The 9241-nt window shown below is 43.2% G+C and overlaps 1 protein-coding gene across 7 annotated transcripts in view; it reads left to right on the top strand.

Annotated features, from left to right (window-relative positions):
• The first annotated feature begins 6826 nt into the window (after positions 1 to 6826).
• The window catches only part of LOC128337139 (uncharacterized), a 155429-nt gene continuing 153014 nt past the window's right edge, over positions 6827 to 9241 (top strand). For all 7 annotated transcript variants that reach the window (XM_053277774.1, XM_053277779.1, XM_053277775.1 and 4 more), the window contains exons 1-2: positions 6827 to 6999; positions 8966 to 9031. The gene's annotated coding sequence lies outside the window, so the exon portion shown is untranslated. The remainder of the gene's footprint in view (positions 7000 to 8965; positions 9032 to 9241) is intronic.

Below are 9241 nucleotides of genomic sequence, written 5' to 3'. Positions count from 1 at the left end.
CATCTAAGTATGTGCAGAGCGCTTTTCATGATTCCACTCCCATTTCAGCCTTACCCAAAACAGAGCTGAACACAGACAGGGCTGATCTCCATATTTTAAGAAATTAAGCACCATTCTCAGCAGTTAGCTAAGAATAACATTCTGTTAGATTGTACATTGTTTTTATGTGTTGTTTTAATTATTATTATTAACATTTATATCCCGCTCTTCCTCCAAGGAGCCCAGAGCGGTGTACTACATACTTGAGTTTCTTTTTCACAACAACCCTGTGAAGTAGGTTAGGCTGAGAGAGAAGTGACTGGCCCAGAGTCACCCAGCTAGTATCATGGCTGAATGGGGATTCGAACTCGGGTCTTCCTGGTCCTAGTCCAGCACTCTAACCACTACACCACGCTGGCTCTCACAATCTACACTCAGAACACCTCAGAAACAACAAAACCCTGTACCCCGTGGGTTAGCTATTATATTAAGATCTTGTTTAAGGTCAAATTTAAAAGAGAGCCTACTGTTTTATTCTGTTTACTATGTATAATGTTTTGTTTTAGTGCTAAGCCCACTCTCCCCGCAGAACCCCATCAGGCGCTTTGCATGTGTCGTGTGAAATGCCTCACTAAATTTTGTCTCGTTGCCATTAGAATTCAAAGTAAGAACGTATCTGTATAGTTAGATTCTATGAGGTTTACAATCACCTGGATTAGTTTATTGCCACTGTTTGAGCTGTTTGTATATATTTCTCTGGTCAGCAGCCATAAATAAACAGAATTGTACTGGGGGGGGGATACTACTAGAGTGGTGTTTGCCAGGAGCCGAAATTCTGCAGTGGGTCTTGAACCGGGGGCCAAAGGAAGTTGGACAGGGGTGGGAGAAAAGTGAACAGTGACCCACAGTCCTGTGACAAAACCAAACCTTCCAGGCACAATGAAAAGCAACAGGCCTATAAAAAAAAATGAAAGGTCAATGAACCCATGAAGATATCTCTAATATTTTCTTTGATTTAAAATAGATAATTTTAGTGTATTTATAGTAATCTCAAAGTGATAATTTGACTTCGTAAATAATGGCAAACAAACAAAAATTACACCCATATTACACAAGAAAGAATTATGGAAAACCACATTTAAAACAAAATCACAGTTTATATTATAATAAAGGCAAATATTCAGCATTTAAATAATAAAAAATAAAATCATCATCATCATCCCCCAGTGAGGCACTACCTTGGCGTGGTTGTGGGGCTTCCATGCTCTGAGGAAGGTGAGAGCTGGGCCAGAGGTCCAACCATACTGGACAGGTCTCACGAGAGGAGCCAAAGGACCGGGTCTCACGATTAGTGAGACCCGGTTTCCTCGGGTGAGCGGGCAGGGAGCCCAGGGTGGCCGGATTGGCTGCCCACACGATTTTTGGCTCTGTGACGGAGCCGGCGGGGGGTGGGGGGAGCGGGGGCCACGTGGCCCCCGCAAGCCCCAGTATGCCCTGCGCAAGCGTGCAGGGCATACTGGGGAGACCCCCGGAGCCAGGAGGCGGCTTTTCACCTCCCAGCTGGGGGTCTACTCATGAGTAGGCAAAGCGCGAAGGCATGCCGTGGCTACTCACAATCGTAAAAAGCAGGTTTGCTGGAGCGCTTACGGTCAACAAAAATCGGGCTAGCCTCTGCTAACCCAATTTTTGTTGATTGTGAGAATCGCCCCAAAGCATGCCTCTCCCATCAACAATATGGTGAGACGTAACTTTAATAAATCTATACCGGATCGGTCGTCGCCCAGGTCAACAAAGACCGTGCCAGGTGCTGGAGTCCCTGGACATCTGGTGGCAAGGGGGCAACAGGACTCAGGATCTTCAGTTGAGCAACCAGGGCTGGAGACGGCAAGGTTACTGGAAGAAATGTCGTTAAACCGAAAAAAAAAATATGAAAAATGCCAACAAGGAAATAATGATCTGCTATTACAAGTCTAGTCCAACTAGAAGAGGTTATTTTAAAAGAATGTACCAAATTTGGAAAGAGAAGCATCCAGATACAGAAATAACAGGACAAAGGCTAGCAGACCAGAGAAGATTCATAATAAGAAATAAAGTATTCACAGGAGTTGAGCTGGAAGAACTGCAAAGAGCAACACAGGCTCAAGATATGGAAGAATTACCACCAACTGAAGAAGTTGCTCAGGCGCAGTTGGAGGAGGTGTTGGAAATAGAGGATACAACTGTTGCTGAACTGTTTCAAAATCAAAACCAGGCAACCTCTCCTTTCCCTTCATCTCAAAAACCCAAATGCCGTTTAACAGAAAAGCAACAAGAACTAAAGCAAAAAATAACTGAGCACATGAACCAAACAACCACAAGGGTTCGACTTCCAGAGCTATAAACAGTTGCCAAAAAACAATGTGCTCAGTCATTAAAAGATGTAAATGCTGCACTTGCAGAAATAACAACCAATAATTTGCAAGAAACAAACCAACTAATGTACAGTGCAGCAAGAATATCAACACAAGAGCTCGGATATAAAATCGATGGACCTGTAAAAAAAGAAAGTAGTACATCACCTAAATGGAAGATTAGATTAGAAAATAAAATCGCCAGGCTTAGATCAGATGCTAGTAAATTGAAAGATATGAAAGACAAGAAGCTGAAGAATGAAAACACCAAACAGTATCTGATCCAAAAATACCACCTAGATTCAACGAAAATTAGAGAAGTCCTGGAAATAATAAAGCAGCAAATAACAGCAGTGTCAAAGAAGATTAGCAGATACGAAGCCAGAATCACACAACACAGGCAGAATCTCCAATTCCAGTCCAATCAGAGACGTTTCTACCAAAGCATAGAAGGAGAAACTGCAAGAAACATAGAAAGACCAAATCAAGAAGAAACAGTGCAATTCTGGGGGAAATTATGGGACAATCCAATAGATTATAATTAAAAAGCAGGCTGGATGAAAGAGGTCAAAAAATGTAACCAACAAATGCAAGATCTAATAATAACACCAGAATTAATAAGTGAAAGGGCAAAGATAATTAAAAATTGGACTGCACCAGGTGACGATGAACTGCATGGCTTTTGGCTTAAACACCTAAGAAGCCTTCATAAACAACTATCATAACATTTCAATCACATTTTGCAAGGAGGTGATATTGAACAATGGCTAACAACTGGGGAAACTCATCTCATCATGAAAGACCCAGCAAAAGGTGCAGTACCAAGTAATTATAGACCGATAACCTGCCTGCCAACCATGTTCAAATTATTAACTGGAATAATAGCAGATGAAGTGATGCAACACTTATTAACTAACAAACAGCTTCCAGTTGAACAGAAAGGAAATTGCCCGAACACCAGAGGCACAAAAGACCAGCTGCTGATTGACAAAATGATTTTAGAAAATTTCAAGAGAAGAAAAACAAATCTAAGTGTTGCATGGATTGACTACAAGAAGGCCTTCGATTGATTGCCTCACACATGGATACTAAAATGTTTAGAAACAACTGGTGTCAGCAAAAACATTCAGATATTTATTTTAAAAAAACAATGAGCATGTGGAGTACACAGTTAACAATCAATGGCGAGACACTTGGACAGGTTAGCATTAGAAGAGGCATTTTCCAAGGAGACTCACTAATCCCCTCTGTTGTTTGTAATCGCCATGACCCCACTTTCACAAATACTAAACAAAACAGGCCTCGGATACCAAACATCTAAAACATCAAGTAAAATCAACCATCTGCTGTACATGGACGATCTGAAGTTGTATGGAAAGTCCCAGTCAGAAATTGAATCACTGCTAAACACTGTCCGTATATTCAGTAGCGATATAGCAATGGAGTTTGGACCAAACAAGTGTGCTGCATTAATAATGAACAGAGGAAAAATAACAAAAACAGAAGGAATAGAACTGCCCAATGGAAGCAACATCAAGAACCTGGAAGAGAAAGAACATTATAAATACTTGGACATTCTCCAGGCTGATAACATTGCACACACTGAAGTTAAAAGAAAAATTGGAAGTGAATACATCAGGAGAGTTAGAAAAATCCTCAAGTCCAAACTCAATGGCGGGAACACCATACAAGCTATAAACACCTGGGCTATACCTGTTATCAGATACACTGCAGGAATCATAGACTGGACCCAGGCAGAGCTAGAGATGCTGGATCGTAAGACCAGGAAAATCATGACCATCAATCAAGCTCTGCACCCCCGCAGTGATGTCGATAGGCTATACCTCCCTCGCAACTCAGGTGGAAGAGGAATGCTGCAAGTCCATCAAACAGTAGAGGAGGAGAAAAGAGGCCTTGAAGAATATATCAAGGACAGTGAAGAAGATGCACTTCAAATGGTCAATAACGAGAAACTATTCAACACCAATGAAACAAAGCAGGCCTACAAGAAAGAACAAGTCAAGAACCGAGCAGAAAAATGGAGAAATAAGCCCCTGCATGGTCAATACTTGCACAATATAAGTGGAAAATCAGACATCACCAAGACCTGGCAATGGCTTAAGAATGGCAACTTGAAGAAAGAAACAGAGGGTTTAATACTGGCTGCACAAGAACAGGCACTAAGAACAAATGCAATAAGAGCAAAAGTAGAAAAGTCCACAACAAACAGCAAGTGCCGCCTTTGTAAAGAAGCAGATGAAACCGTGGACCACCTAACCAGCTGTTGTAAAAAGATCACACAGACTGACTATAAACAAAGGCATGACAAGGTAGCAGGGATGATACACTGGAACATCTGCAAAATATACAAGCTACCTGTAGCCAAAAATTGGTGGCACCATAAAATTGAAAAAGTTGAGGAAAATGAAGATGTAAAAATATTATGGGACTTCCGACTACAAACAGACAAACATCTGCCACACGATACACCAGATATAACTGTAGTCGAGAAGAAAGAAAAACAAGTCAAAATAATCGACATAGCAATACCAGGGGATAGCAGAATAGAAGAAAAAGAAATAGAAAAAATCACCAAATACAAAGATCTACAAATTGAAATTGAAAGGCTGTGTCAGAAAAAGGCCAAAGTAATCCCAGTGGTAATTGGCGCCCTGGGTGCAGTTCCAAAAGACCTTGAAGAGCACCTCAACACCATCGGGGCCACAGAAATTACCATCAGCCAATGACAAAAAGCAGCTTTACTGGGAACAGCCTATATTCTGTGATGATATCTATAACAACAGCAACAGCATTGACAATAAAATTCAGCCATCCCAGGTCCTTGGGAAGGACTCGATGTCTGGATAAAACAAACCAGTCAATCACACCTGTCTGACTGTGTAAATAAATAAATAATAAACAACCTCCCAGGAACAATCAAAAGCAACAGGCCGCAATCCATATAAAAGCTTCCAAATCCAGATTCCCCGTTGGTTTGAGCCACCAAAGGGAGAATTCTTTCAGCACAGGGAAACCATGTTAAAAGGAGAAGAAACCGAGCTAGGTCAGCAGGAGGAAGGGAAAGTGATTTTGTGGGAGCCTCACTCTGGGCAAGATGGCACTGTCAGTGTGAGGCTCTGAGAGGCTGAGCGTGAGGCTCCTACTCAGCGTGAGGCTCCTATTGCTTCCAACTATTCTTCAGCCTCAGTGTGAGGCTCCTATTCCTAATCTATACTCCATATTTATTTATTTTTACACTTATATCCCACTCTTCTTCCCAGGAGCTCAGAGGACATGGTTATTTTAATCCTCACAAGAACCCTGTGAGGTAGGTCAGGCTGAGAGAAACGTGACTGGCCCAGAGTCCCCCAGTGAGTTTCATGGTTGATTGGGGATTCAAACTCGGGTCTTCCCGGTCCTAGTCCAACACATATGCATACACTTTTGCAGACTTGTGCACGCTTATTCCCCTTGCTCAGAAACATTTTTAACATATATGCCTACAGTTGTGGCCTGATCGGTGCAGATAAACAATCCTGGCAATGTATCTATCCCCATTTCTCCTCTCTCTCTCATTTTCTCTCTCTCAAACATACATACAAACCCCGTTTATTCCCCAAGTGTCAGTCTCGGGAGTTCTAATTTAGAGCTACCACACCTCAGAAAGGGGGTCTCAGACTTATCCAAGTTGCTCCAAGGGCTCTAGATGGATACCACATGAGGGTGCTTTCCAGATTCTATTCTAAACAGGGGGGAAATGCTTCGACTTGGCAGGCTTGTATGGAAAACGATCCCCAGAACCGAGAATGGAAAATACAGCTACTTTTTTGAAAGGGACATACGTTCTAGCACTGAATCGCCGTGATTACATCCGAAACAAGGCATCCAGAATGTGAACCCTGATGACAGCGTAGAGACTGCGGTGTCACAACTCAGGAAGTACGGAAGCACACTTAGCCGATACGTTGTGACATTGTGATAGGGGTTAATCTGGAAAGCGACAAGGAATAGTAAGAAAGGACTTGAATTTTGAGGGCTGGCCAAATCTGTACACCAAGGGCAAGAAAATCAACCATGACCAGAGGCAGCCCATTGAAATCATCCGGAGAGGTTCGTCTGCAGTTGCCACCGGCTTGTCTGCTGGCTACTCAGGGATGGGATAGGGATTAATCTGGAGAGCGCCAAGGAGAAGTAAGAAAGGACTTGCATTTGAGGGCTGGCCAAATATGTACACCAAGCATGGGCGGAACGACCATTAGGCAAGGGGAGGCACTTGTCTGGGCCCCCCCCTGCCTTGGGGGGCCCCCCAGAGGCACCTCACATGACTCCCCATTGTCCCCTACCCTGCCCCATGTCCCCTCAGCCTCTTGCCCTGTTTGCTTGTTCTCCTGCTTGTTCTCCTGGCCAGCAATCTAAGCAGCTGCAAAGAGCTCCTTTTCTCCCGGCCTCTCGGCTGATTGGCGGGTGGGCGGGGCTTCCAGGGAGGCCTCCGTGTAGGCCTCAGTGGAGCCTGAACTGGAGTCGGCTTGCAGGGAGGCCCCAAGCAAGGAAGGCAGGCAGGAGGCAGGGAGGCAGAGTGGCCCCCACAGCTCTCTGCAGCAGACCCTCTGCCCAGCCCAGCATCTGCTAGGTAGAACGTGAACTCCTTTTGGGGGTCACCCCTCTCCCCCGGATATATAGGGATCTGCTTGCCATAGGGCTTGGGGGGGGGGAGTCTCTGAATATTTAATTTAAAACAGCTTGGAAAATTTGCTGGCTTAAAAAACTATCCAAAAAGTCCTATAAGGGGCTTGTTGCATGGCAGAAAATTATAAAAACTTCTGGAACAAACAATATTATATTTATTTTATTCATTCATTCATTCATTCTTTTATAAATGCACTTATGTTCAAGTTGGTTTGCAACCCAGAAGGTCTGAGTGAGAACTGGGAAGCATGTGTGTTGTGCCTTTATTTTATTTTATTTTATTTTATTTTATTTTATTTTTCTTGTGTGTGAACTGCTCTCCAATAACCCGCAGGGACTTCAGGGTCAATCTGGCCAACGTGTGAATGCAGCACCTCCATTCCGGAGGAGAGGTGTGTTAAAGGGCTTTAATGTAATGTAATTTTATTTACGGTCATTACATTAAAGCCCTTTAAAAGCCTCCTGTGAAAAACCTCCTGCAATCCAACTTCACTGAATTGGTTCAAAATTCTGAGAAAACATACATAGGCTCACCCTGCATGGTCGAAAGTCTCCTTGGCTAATCTGCAGCGAGGGTCCCATTTTAATCATTAGTGTTTCTAGTGTGTTCTAGGCATTAAAAGTAGCACCAATATATAGTACTCAATATATATCACTATATACTGTGAAGTGTGCATGTGTGTATTCGGTGAAATATATTTCTAGGCAGCATACTTATTTTGAAATATCAGACTTAAATCCTTGGTGGCCTGGGGTGTGCGGACACACTGGACTTTGAGGGGGGGCATTTTAAAATCTCATCTCTGGGCCCATTCCAACCTTGCTATGCCCCTGACACCAAGGGCAAGAAAATGAACCATGCCCAGACGTAGCCCATTGAAATCATCCGGGGAGGTTTGTCTCCAGTTGCCACCGGATTGTCTGATGGCTACTCAGGGACAGGCCTTCTACGTTGCTGCCCCAAAGCGTTGGTACACACTTCCTGCTAAAATAAGAGCCTCCCCTTCTCTTGCAACTTTTAAAAAGGCAGTCAAGATGCATTTGGGAACATAGGAACAGAGGAAGCTGCCATATACTGAGTCAGACCACTGGTCTATCCAGCTCAGTATTGTCTTCACAGACTGGCAGCAGCTTCTCCAAGGTTGCAGGCAGGAATCTTTCGCAAATGTGTGAAATAAATAAATAAATAAAATAAAATAAGCAAATATGTTAAACAAACAAATAAAATAAGCAAGCTTCCAATCATAAGAAATGAGAAACACTGAAAATAACTTAGGACATACATTCTGAGTACCCAGAATGTTGGGGGGCAATATGCTAAATCATTGTAAACCGCTTAGAGAGCTCCGGCTATAGAGCGGTATATAAATGTAAGTGCTATTGCTAAGTGCTACTTCTGAGAGGTTTCTCGCATGTTTTCACGTCAGCTTGCACTAGAAAGTGTGGTACCCCCTGTCCTTTATTTATGAGACCTTTGGTGTAGCAATGTATGCCCCCCCTTCCTCCCCCCCCTCATTTTGAGTTATGTTATTCGAGTGCCTCTCCTTTTCCTCCCCTGAGGGTTTTGTGATACTCATGCAAGATGCCCTCAGCTCCCTAGAGTTTAGTATTGGGGACTCTGTGCCTTTAATGCCTGAGGTTATTTACAGAGTGGTAATCTGTGCTAATTGATTTCCTGCTGAGTCATCCATCTGCATGCGCGCGCGCATGCCTGATGGTGATGTTTATGATGCCATATACAGCTGTGGGAAATCTAGTCTAGACAGGTATAAATTAGAGAAGCTTTCACAAACACATATGCCGGATAATACTGTAAGACTTTATTTAGCTCGAGGAATGCGGTTTTAATGATGCTAAGGAGATCTGTATGTAATTCTGTACCAAGCTTTTTTCTCCGCATTTATTGTCAGGATCCACCCCTGGCTGACTTTATATGTTTACATTGAACGGGCTGATGAAGCTTTGTTTGCAAAACGGTGAGTATCCGGAAGAGCCGTTTGACTTTGATTTGTGAAGATTGTATTCCTCCATAAGGGCATGCAGTGGGCTTTATCTTTGATTTATGACACCTAATTTATGGAAGCCATGCTCGACTGGTTCTCTGCAATTTGCGTGTTTGTCATCTGAAACCTTCACTCCTGTGTGGATGATATTGAGCGTTTCCCAAACAAGCCAGCAGCCCCCTT

Source organism: Hemicordylus capensis, chromosome 14 (genome assembly GCF_027244095.1).
Source record: "Hemicordylus capensis ecotype Gifberg chromosome 14, rHemCap1.1.pri, whole genome shotgun sequence".
Classification (NCBI taxonomy): Eukaryota; Metazoa; Chordata; class Lepidosauria; order Squamata; family Cordylidae; genus Hemicordylus; species Hemicordylus capensis.
The sequence above is the reverse complement of the archived record's forward strand: the minus strand, read 5'-3'. Positions and strand labels throughout refer to the sequence as shown.